General features: G+C 40.0%; 1 long non-coding RNA gene across 1 annotated transcript; it reads left to right on the top strand.

Annotated features, from left to right (window-relative positions):
• Positions 1-6,533: 6,533 nt before the first annotated feature.
• Positions 6,534-16,774, top strand: LOC122689250. Its single transcript, XR_006339771.1, has 3 exons — positions 6,534-6,669; positions 14,556-14,561; positions 16,762-16,774. It is a non-coding gene; the product is annotated as an uncharacterized LOC122689250 (long non-coding RNA).
• Positions 16,775-19,020: the final 2,246 nt, after the last annotated feature.

The raw sequence follows: 19,020 nt of genomic DNA, 5'->3' as shown, positions 1-19,020 counted from the left end.
GACCTCATTTCTGTTTCCCATGGGTACACAATATTAATGCTTCTTATATATAGTTGCTGAAAATTTCTATGCAAAATCAAATGGAAACATAACTATTGTTCTGATCTGTGTAACTTTTTGCTTAATAAACCCTGGAGATAATTTGTTAGAAGTACATAAAATTCCTTGTGTGTTTTTTAAATAATTGCATGGTGTATGGTAATTTATACAAGTTTTCTATTGATATACACTTAGTTGTATACCATTCCTAACAGCATTGTAAAGACTATCCTTCTACATTTATCCTTGTCCACCTGCAGGATGAATTATAGAAACAGAATTTCTGGGTGAAGTATTGCATACATTAAAATTTTTGAGAGATATTACACTTGTTGTAATTAGTTTAAATTAATTAGTACCCACAGACCCCTACATTTTAGGCAAAAGAGAAGAAACTTCCAGCTGGCATCTTAGGAAAGGCTTGCCCCTGATGGCATGTCCCACAGGACATTGGGAAACAGAATAACCTAGGGTGGGGAGGCTACTTAAACAGGAATATGAAAGACAGGGGACTCTAGCAAAGAATGGGTCTATATCAGGGTTTTGTAACCTTGGGGTTTTTGTGGATAGAATGCAGAGAGCTTGGGTAATTTAGAAGAGGCAAAAATCTAAACCTTTATCTTCTGCTGGTGAGGGTGTGAAGAAAAGGTAACCCTCCTACATTGTTGATGGGAATGTAAATTGGTGCAGCAACTATGGAGAACAGTTTGGAGGTTCCTTAAAAAATTAAAACTAGAGTTACAATATGATCCAGCAATCCCACTCTGGGCATATATCCGTAAAACATGAAAACTCTAATTTGAAATATATTATATATACACCCCAGTGCTCATAGCAGCAGTATTTAACGATAGCCAAGACATGAAAGCAACCTAAACGTCCATCAACAGATGAAAGGATAAAGAAGATGTGGTGTATATACAATGGAATATTACTAAGCCATAAAAAAGAATGAAATAATGCAATTTGCAGTCACAATGCATGGACCTAGAGATTATCAAACAAAGTGAAGTAAGTCATAAAGAGAAAGACAAATATCATATATGATATCACTTATATGTGGAATCTAAAATGTGACACAGAAGAACTTATATACAAAACAGAAACACACAGACATATTAATAGAAAACAAACTTATGGTTACCAAAGGGCAAGGGGGTAGGGGAGGGATAAATTAGGAGTTTGAGACTAGCAGAAACATACTACATATATAAAATAGACGAGCAACAAGGTTCTACTATATAGCAAAAGGAACTATACTCAGTTAAAATCATACTCCTTCATGGATCACAGCCTCGTCGTGGCAAAGGGGCTCACATAACTCAATAAAGCTATGAGCCATGCTGTGCAGGGCCACCCAAGACAGTTGGGTTATAGTGGAGAGTTCTGACAAAACGTGGTTCACTGGAGGAGGAAATGACAAACCAATCCTGTATTTTAGCCTCTAGAGTCCCATGAACATTACGAAAAGGCAAAAAGATGTGACCCCAAAAGATAAGCCTCCCAGGTTGGAAGGTGTCCAATATGCTACTGGGGAAAAGTGGAGGGCAACTACTAATAGTTTGAGAAAGAATGAAGCACCAGGACCAAAGGAGAAAGGACACTCATTGTGGATGTGTTTGGTAGGAAAAGTCTGATGCTGTAAAGAACAATATTGCATAGGAACCTAGAATGTTAGGTCCATGAATAAAGGTAAATTAGATATGGTCAAATAGAAGACAGCAAAAGTGAACATTGATATCTCAGGAATTAGTGAACTAAAATGGACAGGAGTGGGCAAATGTAATTCAGATGACCATTATATCTAATACTGTGGGTAAGAATCCCTTAGAAGGAATGGAGTAGCCCTCACAGTCAACAAAAGAGTTTGAAATACAGTGCTTGGATGCAATCTCAAAAATGACAGAATAATCTGTTTGCAAGGCGAACCATTCAACATCACAGTAATGCAAGTATATGCCCCAACCACTGATGCTCAAGAAGCTGAAGTTGACTAGTTCTATGACGACAGAGGATGAGATGGACAGAGGAAAGTTCCTTCCATGTCCTAGCTATTGTTAGTTTTATTTTCATTGCATTATTCCCCAACTGGTACCTTGTTTTAGTTTAGTTTTCCAGTTTGTGCTTTAATTGGTTTTGTTCTGGTAGATATAATTTTTAGTTTCCTTTGTTCGCTGGGTCAATTTATTGTACTTAATTTTTTTTGGACTGTTTTGATTTTGCTTATGGGTGTATATGTATATGTTTATATTCAGTCACAGTTTCTATTATTGTTATAAACCTCTGCCTCTACATTGGGCTTTTGCAGTTCTGCAGAGTTTTCCTTCAGCAACACATCAAAAAGCTCATACACCATGATCAAGTTGGATTTATTCCAGGGATGCAAGGATTCTTCAATATACAGAAATCAGTCAATGTGATACACCATATTAACAAATTGAAAGATAAAAACCATATGATCATCTCAATAGATGCAGAAAAAGCCTTTGACAAAATTCACCACCTATTTATGATTAAAACTCTTCAAAAAATGGGCATAGAAGGAAGCTGCCTCAACATAGTAAAGGCTATATATGATAAGCCTATCAGTTCAGTTCGGTTCAATCATCGCTCAGTCATGTCTGACTCTGTGACCCCATGAACAGCAGCACGCCAGGCCTCCCTGTCCATCACCAACTCCCGGAGTTTACTCAAACTCACGTCCATCGAGCCGGTGATGCCATCCAGCCATCACACCCTCTGTCATCCCCTTCTCCTCCTGCCCCCAATCCCTCCCAGCATCAGGGTCTTTTCCAATGAGTCAACTCTTCGCATCAGGTGGCCAAAGTATTGGAGTTTCAGCTTCAGCATCAGTCCTTCCAATGAACACCCAGGACTGATCTCCTTTAGGATGGACTGGTTGGATCTCCTTGCAGCTCAAGGGACTCTCAAAGTCTTCTCCAACATCACAAAAGCATCAATGTTTCGGCGCTCAGCTTTCTTCACAGTCCAACTCTCACATCCATACATGACTACTGGAAAAACCGTAGCCTTGACTAGACGGACCTTTATTGGCAAAGTAATGTCTCTGCTTTTTAATATGTTATCTAGGTTGGTCATAACTTTCCTTCCAAGGAGTAAGCGTCTTTTAATTTCATGGCTGCAATCACCATCTGCAGTGATTTTGGAGCCCAAAAAAATAAAGTCTGACACTGTTTCCACTGTTTCCCCATCTCTTTCCCATGAAGTGATGGGATCAGATGCCATGATCTTAGTTTTCTGAATGTTAAGCTTTAAGCTAACTTTTTCACTCTCCTCTTTCACTTTCATCAAGAGGCTCTTTAGTTCTTCTTCACTTTCTGCCATAAGGGTGGTGTCATCTGCATATCTGAGGTTATTGATATTTCTCCCCGCAATCTTGATTTCAGCTTGTGCTTCCTCCAGCCCAGCGTTTCTCATGATGTACTCTGCGTATAAGTTAAATAAGCAGGGTGACAACATACGGCCTTGACGTACTCCTTTTCCTATTTGAAGCCAGTCTGTTGCTCCATGTGCAGTTCTAACGGTTGCTTCCTGACCTTCATATAGATTTCTCAAGAGGCAGGTCAGGTGGTCTGGTATTCCCATCTCTTTCAGAATTGTCCACAGTTTATTGTGATTCACACAGTCAAAGGCTTTGGCATAGTCAATAAAGCAGAAAGAGATGTTTTTCTGGAACTCTCTTGCTTTTTTGATGATCCAACGGATGTTGGCAATTTGACCTCTGGCTCTTCTACCTTTTCTAAATCCAGCTTGAACATCTGGAAGTTCACAGTTCACATATTGCTGAAGCCTGACCTGGAGAATTTTGAGCATTACTTTACTAGCGTGTGAGATGAGAGCAATTGTGTGGTAGTTTGAGCATTCTTTGGGATTGCCTTTCTTTGGGATTGGAATGAAAACTGACCTTTTCCAGTCCTGTGGCCACTGCTGAGTTTTCCAAATTTGCTGGCATATTGAGTGCAGCACTTTCACAGCATCATCTTTTAGGATTTGAAATAGCTCAACTGGAATTCCATCACCTTCACTAGCTTTGGTCATAGTGATACTTTCTAAGGCCCACTTGACTTCACATGCCAGGGTGTCTGGCTCTAGGTGAGTGATCACACCATCGTGATTATCTGGGTTGTGAAGATCTTTTTTGTACAGTTCCTCTGTGTATTATTGCCACCTCTTCTTAATATCTTCTGCTTCTGTTAGGTCCATACTATTTTTGTCCTTTATTGTGCTCATCTTTGCATGAAATATTCCCTTGGCATCTCTAATTTTCTTGAAGACATCTCTAGTCTTTCCCATTCTGTTGTTTTCCTCTATTTCTTTGCATTGATCACTTAGGAAGGCTTTCTTACCTCTCCTTGCTATTCTTTGGAACTCTGCATTCAAATGGGAATATCTTTCCTTTTCTCCTTTGCTTTTCCCTTCTCTTCTTTTCACAGCTATTTGTAAGGCGTCCTCAGATAGTCATTTTGCTTTTTTGTATTTCTTTTTATTGGGGACGGTGTTGCTCCCTTTCTCCTGTACAATGTCATAAATCTCTGTCCATATTTCTTCTGGCACTCTGTCTATCAGGTCTAGTCCCTTAAATCTATTTCTCACTTTCACTGTATATTCATAAGGGATTTGACTTAGGTCATACCTGAATGGTCTTGTGGTTTTCCCTACTTTCTTCAATTTAAGTCTGAATTTTGCAATAAAGAGTTCATGATCTGAGCCACAGTCAGCTCCTGGTCTTGTTTTTGCTAACTGTATAGAGTTTCTCCATCTTTGGCTGCAAAGAATATAATCAATCTGATTTCAGTGTTGACCATCTTGTGATGTCCATGTGTAGAGTCTTCTCTTGTGTTGTTGGAAGATGGTGTTTGCTATGACCAGTGTGTTCTCTTGGCAAAACTCTATTAGCCTTTGCCCTGCTTCATTCTGTACTCCAAGGCCAAATTTGCCTGTTACTCCAGGTATTTCTTGACTTCCTACTTTTGCTTTCCATATGTGAAATAGATCACCAGTCCAGGTTTGATGCATGAGATAGGGTGCTCAGGGCTGGTGCACTGGGATGACCCTGAGGGATGGGATGGGGAAGGAGATGGGAGGAGGGTTCAGGATGGGGGACACATGTACACCCATGGCTGATTCATGTCAATGTATGGCGAAAACCACTACAATACTGTAAAGTAATTAGCCTCCAATTAAAATAAATAAATTAACTAAAAAATATTTTGAAGAAAAAACTAACAAATATGTTGAGAGGAAAGGAGAGAAAGAAAAGAAGGAAAGAATAGATATGCAAAGCTAAATAGAGGTAGATAAAGAAGATTTATATATGTTAAAGATTAACTGCAAGGGGAAAAGAATAGTAGGAAAAGCAAACAAAGGAGTAAATGTAGAAATGATAATAATAGGTTTAAAAAATTAAAATTAAAAAAAAGAGGAAAACTCCACAGAACTGCAAAAGCCCAATGTAGAAGCAGAGGTTTATGACAACAATAAAAAATGTGACTGAGGAAAAAGAAAAAAAAAAGCTCAAAAGCTTAATTGGATTTCTTAGTACCAATAAAATCAACAACTACAACGTGGGGGGGGGGGAAGGGGGGAATCCAAAAGAATTCACAGAACAAGTCAAAAAATAAGAATAATAAAAGTTTTTCTTGTGTCACTGCTGTCAGAGTCCTTTCCTGTGCTGGGAATCACAGTCCACCTTACCTCCTTAGGATGCCCTCCAACACTGTACTGATCTCTGGACCTGCTGTGGGGGCTGCTCAGATTCTAATCTGGTCCTATTCCTGTGTGTTCTTGCCTCCAGTGTCCACAGCTATCAGAGTTAGTGTGTTTTCTTTTGTGGGAGCTCTCAATGGCCTTTTTTTTTTTTTTTTTCTCAATGGCCTTTTATATATTCCATAGACACAGAGTCTGCTTAGTTGATCATGTGGATTTAATCTGTGGCTTGTACAGCTAGTGGGAAGGTTTTGGGTCTTCTTTCTTAGCCACACTGCTGCTGGGTTTCAATTGTGGTTTTATTTCCACCTCTACAAGTGGGTCATCCACTGGGGTTTAGTTCCTGAGGCTGCCCTGGAGGGCTTGGGTTTGCCCCTGTGAGGTTCAGGTGTGGAAGTGGTGCAGCTGCTTGGGGCACAGGGGTTCTGGCAGCACCAGGTACTGGGGGGGGGGGGTTGGTGGCTAGGGAAGCAGGAAATATAGTGCTCTAGAAGGGTATGGCAACCAGTATAGGCCAATACACTCAAGTATTCTTGCCTGGAGAACCCCTTCTCTGACAGAAGCCTGGCAGGCCACAATCTACAGGGTCACAAAGAGTCCGACAGGACCGAAGTGGCTCTGCGTGCATAAACACAAGACCTTTTTTTTTTTGGCCTGTGGCAGCTCTGCCCAGTGAGAATTGAGCGTGAAGGTGGTGCAGCTGCTTGGCTTGCAGGGACCCTGGTGGCGCCAAATGTTCAGGGATAGAAACTGCCTGTGCAGCAGGAGTTATGGCCCTATCAGAGTCTTTTTTCAAGATTCTTGTAGCTGGTGATCAGAAAGCCTCTTTGGCCAGTCTTTCTCCAGTAGCTCCCCCCATTCAGGCACTTAAGAAGGATCCCTTGCCTGGGGTCCTTCCCTGTTGTTCTGCGAGTCAGGCACATAGAGGGACGCCCCTGACTGGGGTCTTACTCTGTAGATCGGCGCATCAGGCACTTACAGGGGCACCCTGGGTGGGGTCCTACTCTATAGTTCAGTGCAGTCAGGCATTTGATGGGCCAGCCTCTATTGTTCAGCTTCTGATGCTGGCCTGTGGAGAGAGAGAAGCTATGGTGATGGCTCCGCCCCCTACGCGTGACTCAGCAGTATTGCCTTGCTTCCATGGCTGCCTGGCTTTCCTCCACAGGCATTTCCCACCACAATCTCCTACCTCACATCCCTTCAATCCGTCCCTCTGCAGTCAACAGCAGCTGACGCACTGGGATTGCTCCACAATCCCTAAACTCCAGCTCCCAGCTGCTGCACCTTCCAGGAGATCCGCGTTCCTGCCCAGCATATCTGTGGCTGCCTCAAGGACTGTCTGATTCTCATTCCATTTAGGCTGCCACAGATCAGCTGTTTCACTCTCAGCCTTAAATGTTTCTCCTCTGACTCAGACAATTGTCCCACTGTGGGGATCAGACCCCTGCTTCAGTTCTGCCACCTGCTGAGGGTAGGTCCAGTCCTACTAATTTTCCTCCTGTTTTCCCCCCTAGTTCCTTTGTCCTACCGAATTTTGCGTGGTTCTATATATTCTTCTCCACTGGTCAGGTAATCCTGTCTGCTCTCAGCTGGTGTTCTGCATGCACTTCTGTGTCTGAAGGTGTATTACTGATGTATCCATGGAGAGAGATGTACTCCATGTCCACCTACTCCTCCACAATCTTGTCTGGCTCTACAGTCTTTATCACAGCTACTCAAATCTGTGGTAGGTTAAAGCAACCAGAAAATACTTAAATGAGTGAGTGTATCTATATTCTAATACAACTTTTATGGACACTAAAATATATTTCATATAATTTCATATAATTTTCATGTCATGAAATATTCTTCAACTTTTGTCTCAATCATTTAAAGATATAGAGGGACTTCCCTGGTGGTCCAGTGGCTAAGACTCTGCACTCCCAATGCAGGGGGCCTGGGTTTGATCCCTGGTCAAGGAACAAGATCCCACATGTTGCAACTAAAGATCTCGAATGCTGCAAGGAAGATTGAATATCCCACATGCCACAACTAAGACAGTGCACCAAATGCAGTGCAGCCAAATGAGTATTCATAAATAAATATAGATGTAGAAGCAAACAACAAAAACTTTCTTCCTTCATGGGTCATACAAACAGAGGCACAAGAGGGAACTTTGCTGGAGGGAAGTGGAATCATTTGCACATCCCTGGAGAATTAAATAAGGTCACATTATGTTGGAGGGATTTTAGGTAAGACGTCCACAATGATAGCTTATAGTAAATGATGGCAGAGAACAGAATGAACCACTGAATGGGAGTGACTGTGCGGAAATGTCTTGGAGAAAACACTCTCTCCTTGCCATGAGACCCACCATAAATGAAGATGAGGAAATGAGGAGGGGTAGCAAGTCACGTTGGCATGGATCTTTAGAGGGTACTGAGGAAATATCCCTTTTTTTCCAACCACAGCATCTTGTCCTCCCCGCCTGCACAGAGGTGTCAGGACTGGGGCTTTGTGAGGTACAAGCCACCTCAAGGCTATTATTAGCTAGGAGAGCCCTTTGATGAGCAAACAAAGCTGAAGGGTGTGGCTCCCCTTTGCCTAGGGGAGGGTATATATAGAGAGAGGTCAGGAGCCCTGGGATAGACACCACTAGAGGCTTAACTATGGCTGATGAGATCTGCACACCAGAGGAGGCTAACATAAATGCAGAAAACACAAACACAGAACAGCTAGCCCCAAGAATCAAAAAGAAGGAACGATGGACTTCTCGTCAATCAAAGACCAAGGTCAGATGACCCTACCCATGCGCCTCTCCTCCCCATAGATCTCCCCAAGACTCCTATCCTACCCTTGCCAGGCACAAATGCCTGCCTCAAGTCACATCTCTACCCATGAGGCCCCCTTTCCTATAATATTCCCATCCTCCTTTCCCAAACCAAAGTCCTGCTGACTCAGCCTGTTGCCTTTCCAGGTACAGAAAAACATGAGCATAAGAAGGACCCTTCAAAATAAATCAAGAAAAAAATCTCAATCATTCCCCTCTTATCCAAGAGTATCTCACAGAAGGATAAGGCCTACAACATTCATCTGTTACCACAAACTTAAAAACAAATCATATAAGCACAAGCTGAGTAGTTATAAGAAGCAATGGAAAATCCACCCATTCAAAGTAACTTCCTGTGCCAACAGTAAATGCAGAGCTTGGGCCAGAGCACTAGAACGAGCTGTGTCTATGGAAGCAGCTATGAAGAAACGGTCAAAGCCATAGGGATAATTCTGAGACCGTTGTGGTATATGGATGCTGAATACAATAAAATCAGCAAGTTGGTAAAAGGAGATGTGTGTGTGTGTGTGTGTGTGGGCGGGAGGAAAGAAAGGAAGGGAAGAGGTAGGCATGTGAGGAGGGAGGGAGGTGAGGTCCTGGAGGGCTGGGGGCCAGACTGGCAGGATAGCCAGACATTGGAAGATAAGGACCGGCTGAGGACTAAGAAATGAAGATCAGCTTCCTCAACACTTTGTCCCAAGGATAAGAAGAAAAAAAGGGCTTTGGTGGTTCCGTGTGTGTTTGGTGTGGAGGGGGAGAGCAATTTCAGAGCTGAGTTTGCCAGATTCTAGATGGGAGGAGGGTTTAATATGTGGTGGGTGATAATAACGCTCCCCTCCCCCAATCCTGACCAAAAGGCAGGTGACAAAACCAACACCTCCAGCTCACCTATGTCATTGTGATGTATACTGTACCCCACCCAATGCTGTAAGCAACTAAAGGCCCCCAGAAGGGCAAAAAGGCTCACCCTACAGAAAGTCACCAACAGCAATTAACACTAGAATAATGGTGTTTGGAGGCCACAAACTCAATAGCAATTAGGCCACTTGTTAAGAAGCTTGCAGTGGAGTATACACACTGCTGTATTCAAAATGGATAACTCGCAAGGTCCTACTCTACAACACAGGGAACTCTGCTCAATAGTCTGTAATAACCTTATGGTTACCAGGGGGGAAGAATGGAGGGAAGGGTTAGTTAGGGAGTTTGGGATGGACAAGTACACACTGCTATATTTAACATGAATAACCAACAAGTTCCTACCATATAGTACAGGGAACTCTGCTCAATGTCATGAGGCAGCCTGGATGGAAGGGGAGTTTGGAGGAGAATGGATACATGTATAGGTATGGCTAAGTCTCTTTGCTGTCCACCTGAAACCATCACAGCATTGTTTATGGGCTCTACCCCAATACAAAATTTAAAAGTTTTTTTTTTTTTTTTTTAATAAGAAGCTTGCAGTGTATCAGTAACCTACCCAGGGTTGGGTAGTGGGGGTACTCTGCCCACCTGTAGCAATAAAGGAATACAGTATCAACAGAGAATTTTGATATAAGAACAATAAAACCCAGTAAAAGTCAGTCTTGCTTTTATTAGCACCATAACTAAGCATTTCTAAATTTTCCCCTCAAAATTTTCTTCTTTGGTCTAAGTTCTAAAAGACTACTCTGGTTAACGTTAAGTTGTAATATATAGTGAGTGAGTGAAAGTTGCTCAGTCGTGTCCAACTCTTTGCAACTCCATGGTTATACAGTCCATGGAATTCTCCAGGCCAGAATGCTGGAGTGGGTAGCCTTTCCCTTCTTTAAGGGATCTTCCCAACCCAGGGATCGAACCCAGGTTTCCCGCATTGCAGGTGGATTCTTTACCAGCTGAACCACAAGGGAAGCCCTGTAATATACAGGTAATATATAGGTAACATCCAAATTGGCCAACTTTTAGTATTCATGTTTTAATTATTTTATTCTACAGGGAAGTTAATTTAGATAGATTCTTTTAAAATAGTTGGCCCCAGACTCAGGCTGTTCTTTTCTAAAGTAAGTCCTTGACAATTTAGAATTGTTTGAGTTTGCTTTGAGCACACTTATGGATTGCAGTCCTTGTGGCAATATACAATAAACATACTCCATGTTTAAAAAATAGATTCTACTGTAAATATCTATTGTGTGATGATGTCTCTTTATCATAAATTAAGCTAATATGTAAAAAAATAGATTCTAATTAAAAATTATAGCACAGTGGTTATAAAGACAAGGAACAACTTCAGTTATTTCAGCTCTGATTCTACATCATTACTTGTTTGCATTAATGTCTGAAACCAAGTAGGCAATTTGAAGAGTAGAATTTGGGGCATAGTAAAACCTTTACTACATGTGAAAATAAATATTTTCACTGAATTTGAGCAATACCTTTAAATATGAAATGTATCATTTAATTCTTCATCATTTTAATACTACATAAATATCAAAATAACAAAATAACTGGTATTACACAGTTGTATAATTGTTGTTTGCATAAATTGTACCTTTTGCACATGCTTTGGTCTTCTTAAAATTTCCTTATAATTTTTTACTGTGGTAATTGTGCACAAAATGTTGTACCAAAGAAAATTACACTGCATTTTCTTTCAGATTATAATTACTCATTTTAATTCATGCATATTTCTATTAATAAAAATACAACTCAGTGAATACATTAAAAGTCATTGAATTATGCACATTAAATGGTTAATTATACATTAAATGGTTGAATTGTATGGCATGTAGATAATATCTTAATACAACTGTTTTAAAAAATTATGCCTCACACTTCCCTGGTCGTCCAGTGGTTAAGAATCTGCCTGCCAACGCAGAGCTTGTGGTTCAGTCCCTGGTCTGGGAAGATTCCACATGCTGAGGGGTAACTAAGCCACAACTACTAACCCTGTGTGCCTAGAGCCCCATGCTCTGCAACAAGAGAAGCCACCACAGTGAGAAGCCCATGCACTGCAGTGAAGAGTAGTCCCCATTTGCTGCAACTAGAGAAAGCCCTTGCACAGCTTCAAAGACCCCCGTGGCTTAAATAAATAAACAAATAAAAAATTTTAAAGTATTATGCCCCTCCAGGGGTCAAATATACTAACAGTGCCATGGGAGGAAGACATTTTATCGTCTAAAATCCTTTATAATTTGGTCCTAGTCTTTGGGCCTTTTGTTTCTATTTTTGCTTTGAACAGCTTTAGTGAAGTCGCTCAGTCGTGTCCGACTCTTTGCGACCCCATGGACCAATGTAGCCCACCAGGCTCCTCCGTCCATGAGATTCTCCAGGCAAGAATACTGGAGTGCGTTGCCATTTCCTTCTCCAGGGGATCTTCCAAACCCAGGGATCGAACCTAGGTCTCCCGCATTGCAGGCAGACACTTTAACCTCTGAGCCACCAAGGAGGTAGAATTGACTCACCACAAGCCACCCATATTTAAAGTATACAATTTGATAAGTTTTAACATACATATATATCTAGATACATACATAAATTCGAATCCAGATAGTGAACATATCCATTCATAACCTCCTCATGCTTCCTTATGCCCCTTGGTAATCCCTCCTTCCTCCTTCTTGCCATTTCCAAGCAACCACTAAACTATATTCTGTCACTTATAGGTTACTTAACATTTTCTACAGTTTTATATAAGTGGAATCCCAGGTCATGTACACCTCTGTGTCTACCTTCTTTCATTGAGCCTAGTTATTTTGAGAGTCATTCATGTAATGTTTATCAGAAGCTCATTCCTTTTTATTGCTGAGTAGTATTCCACAATTTTTTTCCCCATAAACTACTGGCTCACTCACTTGTTGAAACACAGGCAGTTGCTTCCCTTCACTATTACAAATAAAGGTGCTAGCAACATCCATGTACAAGTCTTTGTATGGACACATGCTTTCTTTTCTCCTAGATAAATCCCTAGGCATGGAATTGTTAGAACACATGTAGGTGAGTGTTTAACTTTTTAAGAGACTGCAAAGGACTGCTGCTGAAGCTGAAGCTCCAATACACTAGCCACCTGATGTGAAGAGCCAACTCATTGGAAAAGACCCTGATGCTGGGAAAGATTGAGGGCAGGAGGAGAAGCAGGCAACAGAGGATGAGATGGTTGAATAGTATCACTGATGCAATGGACATGAGTTTGAGCAAACTATGGAAGATAGTGAAGGACAGGGAAGCCTGGCATGCTACAGTCCATGGGGTCACAAGACACGACTTAGCAACTGAACAATAAACCACTATTTACAAAGGCCAGGACATGGAAGCAATCTAGATGTGCATTGATAGATGAATGGATAAAGATGCTGTGATACATATATACAATGGAATATTAGTCATAAAAAAGAATGAATTGAGTCAGTTGTAGTGAGGTGAATGAAGCTAGAGCTTGTTATACAGAGTGAAGTACGTCAGAAAGAGAAAAACAAACATTGCATATTAACACATATATATGGAATCTAGAAATATGGTACTGATGAACCTACTTGTAGGGTGGAAATAGAGACACAGACATAGAGAATGGACTTTTGGACATGATGGAGGAAGGAGAGGGTGGGACAAATTGAGAGAGTAGCATTGACATATATACATTCCATGTGTAAAATAGATAGCTAGTGGGAAGCTGCTGTGTAACATAGGGAGCTCAACTCAGTGCTCTGTGATGACCTAGAGGGGTGGGATTGGGGGTGGGTGGGAGGTATCAGGAGGGAGGGGAATTACTTATAGTTGATTCACTTTGATGTACAAAAGAAACCAACACAACAATGTAAAACGGTTATCCTCTAAATAAAAATAAAGTTAATAAATGAAGGAAAGAAAAAAGAAAAAAAATGCAAACCTTTTTTTCCAAAGTGATTGTTCTGCCAACATTATATGAGAGTGCCAGTTCCTCTATCTTCTCACCACTTGAGATGACCAACCTTTTAAAATTTTACCCATTTTAATGTATGTGTCATGGTGTCCCATTGTGGTTTTAACTTACATTTCTGTAATGGCTAATACGCTTATTTGCCATCATGGCATGGCAACCCACTCCAGTATTCCTGCCTGGAGAACCCGCATGGACAGAGGAGCTTGGCAGGCTGCAGTCGATGGGGTCACAGACAGTCGGACACGACTGAGGGACTAAGCACGCATATGTTCTTTCATAAAGTTTCTTTTCAAATCTTTTGCCTGTTTTATAAAATTGGCTTGTTTCCTTATTATTTGGTTTTTAAGAGTTCTTTAACTCTTAAAGAGAACAGTTATGACCAACCTAGACAGCATATTAAAAAGCAGAGATGTTACTTTGCCAACAAAGGTCCATCTAGTCAAGGCTATGGTTTTCCCAGTAGTCATGTATGGATGTGAGAGTTGGACTATAAAGAAAGCTGAGCGCTGAAGAATTGATGCTTTGAACTATGGTGTTGGAGAAGACTCTTGAGAGTCCCTTGGACTGCAAGGAGATCAAACCTGTCCATCCTAAAGAAAATCAGTCCTGAATATTCATTGGAAGGACTGATGTTGAAGCTGAAACTCCAGTACTTTGACTACCTGATGCAAAGAGCTGACTCATTTGAAAAGACCCTGATGCTGGGAGGGATTGAGGGCAGGAGAAGGGGATGACAGAGGATGAGATGGTTGGATGGCATCACTGACTCAATGGACATGAGTTTCTGTAAATTCCGGGAATTGGTGATGGACAGGGAGGCCTGGCATGCTGCAGTCCATGGGGTCTCAAAGAGTCGGACACGACTGAGCGACTAAACTGAACTGAAGAGTTCTTGACATATACTGGCTCCAAGCTCTTTGTTGGATATGTGACTTGCAAATATTTTCTCCCAGGCTGTAGTGTCTTTCTCATAGCCAACATTTTTAACTTTGATGAAGCCTAATTTATCATTTTTCAATTTCATGAATAGTGCTAGAGGTCCTCTGAATTTTTATAATCTCTTGGTTTATGTCTTTCATCAAATTTGGAAAGTTTTCAGTCACTATTTCTTCAAATATGCTTCCTGCCTCACATATTCCTCACCTCTTGGGACTCAGATTACATAAATGTTAAACTTTTTGCCATTGGTCCACAAATCACTGAAGCCACATTCATTTTTCTTAAAATCTTTTTTCCCCTCTGTTGCTCAGAGTATTATTCCTATTGATTTTTCTTCAAGAACACTGACTACTCCATCATCTCCACTCTCTTCAGTCCAGGCAGTGAGTTTTTAAATTTTGGTAATTGTATTCTTAAGCTCAATATTTCCATTTGTAAAATTAATTAATTAACCTCCCATTTGCTTCTCCTTTACATTTTCTCTTTTCTTTCCTGAGGGTTTTTTGTCTTCCCATTTATTTCAAAAACATCTGCCCTTACTTATCAGAGCATTTTAAAGCTGCTTTAAAACCATCATCAGATAATTTCACCAACTACATTATCTTGCATTTGGCATCTGTTGATTATCTTTTCCCATGTAAGTTCAGGATTTTTCTGATTCTTAACATGCTGAATGATTTTGGAATCTCTTCTGGAAATTTATACCAATTCATTGTTCCTGTTTTGAAGAGAGGTATGCTAAAATCTCTCACTATAATTATGGATTTGCTAAATTCTCCCTATATATCTAGCAGTCTTACTTTACCCATTTCAAGGTTATGTTGTTCAGTTCAGTTCAGTTCAGTCACTCAGTCGTGTCCGACTCTTTGCGACCCCATGAATCGCAGCATGCCAGGCCTCCCTGTCCATCACCAACTCCCGGAGTTTACTCAAACTAATGCCCGTCGAGTCAGTGATGCCATCCAGCCATCTCATCCTCGGTCATCCCCTTCTCCTCCTGCCCCCAATCCCTCCCAGCATCAGGGTCTTTTCAAATGAGTCAACTCTTCGCATCAGGTGGCCAAAATATTGGAGTTTCAGCTTCAACATCAGTCCTTCCAATGAACACCCAGGACTGATCTCCTTTAGGATGGACTGGTTGGATCTCTTTGCAGCCCAAGGGACTCTCAAGAGTCTTCTCCAACACCACAGTTCAAAAGCATCAATTTTTCGGCGCTCAGCTTTCTTCACAGTCCAACTCTCACATCCATACATGACCACTGGAAAAACCATAGCCTTGACCAGACGAACCTTTGTTGGCAAAGTAATGTCTCTGCTTTTTAATATGCTATCTAGATTGGTCATAACCTTCCTTCCAAGGAGTTACTAGGTTGGTCATAACCTTCCTTCCAAGGAGTAAGTGTCTTTTAATTTCATGGCTGCAGTCACCATCTGCAGTGATTTTGGAGCCCAAAAAAATAAAGTCTGACACTGTTTCCACTGTCTCCCCATCTATTTCCCATGAAGTGATGGGACCAGATGCCATGATCTTAGTTTTCTGAATGTTAAGCTTTAAGCCAACTTTTTCACTCTCCTCTTTCACTTTCATCAAGAGGCTTTTCAGTTCCTCTTCACTCTCTGCCATAAGGGTGGTGTCATCTGCATATCTGAGGTTATTGATATTTCTCCCGACAGTCTTGATTCCAGCTTGTGCTTCTTCCAGCCCAGCGTTTCTCATGATGTACTCTGCATATAAGTTAAATAAGCAGGGGGACAATATACAGCCTTGACGTACTCCTTTTCCTACTTGGAACCAGTGTGTTGTTCCATGTCCAGTTCTAACTGGTGCTTCCTGACCTGCATATAGGTTTCTCAAGAGGCAGGTCAGGTGGTCTGGTATTCCCATCTCTTTCAGAATTTTCCAGTTTATTGTGATCCACACAGTCGAAGGCTTTGGCGTAGTCAGTAAAGCAGAAATAGATGTTTTTCTGGAACTCTCTTGCTTTTTCGATGATCCAACGGATGTTGGCAATTTGATCTCTGGTTCCTCTGCCTTTTCTAAAACCAGCTTGAACATCTGGAAGTTCACAGTTCACATATTGCTGAGCCTGGTTTGGAGAATTTTGAGCATTACTTTACTAGCGTGTGAGATGAGAGCAACTGTGCAGTAGTTTGAGCATTCTTTGGGATTGCCTTTCTTAGGAATTGGTATGAAAACTGACCTTTTCCAGTCCTGTGGCCACTGCTGAGTTCCCCAAATTTGCTGGCATATTGAGTGCAGCACTTTCACAGCATCATCTTTCAGGATTTGAATTCCATCACATCCACTAGCTTTGTTCGTAGTGATGCTTTCTGAGGCCCACTTGACTTCACATTCCAGGATGTCTGGCTCTAGGTGAGTTGTTAGGGGCATACAAATCCATGATTATTATATCTAATTGCTGTGTTTTAATACAACATTACTCTTTATATTTATTAACATGTTTTCCCTCAGATTCTATTTTATTTGATATTGTTTTGCTTCACTAACTTTTTTTTGATTAGAATTAACATGGCATATTTTTGTTTTATTGATCTAATTTCAACATTCTGTTGATTTGGTTTTAGGTATGTATCTTGCAAATAGCTTATTAGCTTGACTATTTTTGATAAATAATCTGACAATCTCTTCTTCCACTTAGATAAAATGAATCTGTTCACATGGTGATTATTGACATTTTTAGAAATATTTTTGTCATCTTTTTTGTGATTTCTGTTTAGCACCATTTTCTTTCTTTTTATTTATTTATTTCATTTATTTTTATTAGTTGGAGGCTAATTATTTTATAATATTTTCAGTTTTCTCCTTTTCCGCTTTCAGTTGGAGTTACAAAATTTTTTATTTTTCTTTGCATATTTTGTAGCTATACACACTACTTTTAGCTTTTTAAAACCAGTTACCCTTAATTTTTAAAAACATACAAAACTGTACCTTTTTCTGACACAGTCTACAATTACTTAGAATTTTAAATCGCCTACTCAGTATGACACAGGTTTTAGCATAACTACAAATTGAACATCCCAACATTACAGATTTTGTCTACAGCATGTTTAATTTTACATTTTCTTAACCATCAAAAGCAGTTTTTACATCCAATTAATTAAATATATCAATGTTGTTGTTTTAGTTGCTAAGTTGTAACTTTTTGCAACCCCATGAAGTGTAGGTAGCCCACCAGGGTCCTCTGTCCATGGAATTCTCCAGGCAAAAATACTGGAGTGGGTTGCCACTCCAGGGGATCTTCTTGACCCAGGAATTGAACCCGTGTCTCCTGTAGTGGCACGCAGATTTTTTACCACTGAGCCACCCACAAAGTCCAAATTTATCAATACATGTTATTTATTTCTGTTTTAACCATTTTCCTGTACCTTAAATTTTCCCTTTCTTCCTAGTAAGTATATCCTTTAAGAGTTTCTTTAGTGAGATGATTCTTGTTTCTAAACTTGCCGAGTCTTTGCATACCTAAAAATTATTTTATTCTACCCTTACCTGTGAGAATTACTTTTATTTAGCACTTTGAAGGTAATGCCTTTTTTTTTTTTAACCATGAGTCTAACTGCCGTTACTTCAAAAGTAATCAAATTTTTTTCTGGTGGTTTTTAAAGTGTTAATCCTTTATGTTCTACAGAGTTACTTTGATGTGTCTAGCTATGTATTTATTTTTCATTTATACTGCTTAATACCTGAAGTATACTCCAGAACTGAGGACTCAGATGTTTCTTCAGTACTGGAATTTTTGTGTTATTGTATCAGCAAATAGATTATTTTTCAATCCTCTTCACCATCTCACAAAATCCTGCAGGATATTTGTTGAAGTCTTTCAATCTCTCTTCACTGTTATATTTTTAAAATATCCTCTCTTTTCACATTACATTTATAATTCCTCAGTACAGTCTTTCACTTTGCTATTTTCTCTGTGTCCAATCCCATTTATGCTCTCTTCATTTTCTTAAGTTTTCAAATTGATTTTTATTAAAGTATAGTTGATTTACAACGTGTGTTAATTTCAGATGTACAGCAAAGTGAACCCATTATACATATACATATATCCCCTCTTTTTTAGATTCTTTTTCCATATAGATCATTACAGAGTACTGGGTAGAGTTCCCTGTGCTATACAATAGGTTCCTATTAATTAAATATCTTTATTTTTCTTTCCACAATTTCTAATTGGTTCTTTCATATCCACTGGGTCTCATTTTCATTTATTTAATTTCTTTTTGTTTCACTATTTTCTGCTATTTTTGATTAAAATTGTATAGCTCTTCGAACATCATCAACACACTTAAAAAAAATCATTGACATGGCTTTTCATTAAGTCACTTCCTCCTGGATGCATTCATATTCTGATTGTTTATTTCCACTGTGGTATTACTTAATGTAGATTTTTTGTGTGTGTTTTGAAATTTTGGTGTGGAGGCTCATTTTGAATAGAATATAATTTTGTTCCTCTCCCACACTCTTTAGGTTCCATATCGCCTTTTATTGATATTTTGTGTTGATCCTACAGGGTTCCCAAGGTTGTAGTCCAGAAGCAGGTCTTACTACAGATTCTAAAGATTTCTGTTATTTAGTGATATTGAACATATAGCACAGCCA

This window comes from Cervus elaphus, chromosome X (assembly GCF_910594005.1).
Source record: "Cervus elaphus chromosome X, mCerEla1.1, whole genome shotgun sequence".
Lineage (NCBI taxonomy): Eukaryota > Metazoa > Chordata > Mammalia > Artiodactyla > Cervidae > Cervus > Cervus elaphus.
Note: the sequence above shows the minus strand (reverse complement) of the source record. Positions and strands in the feature narration are given on the sequence as shown.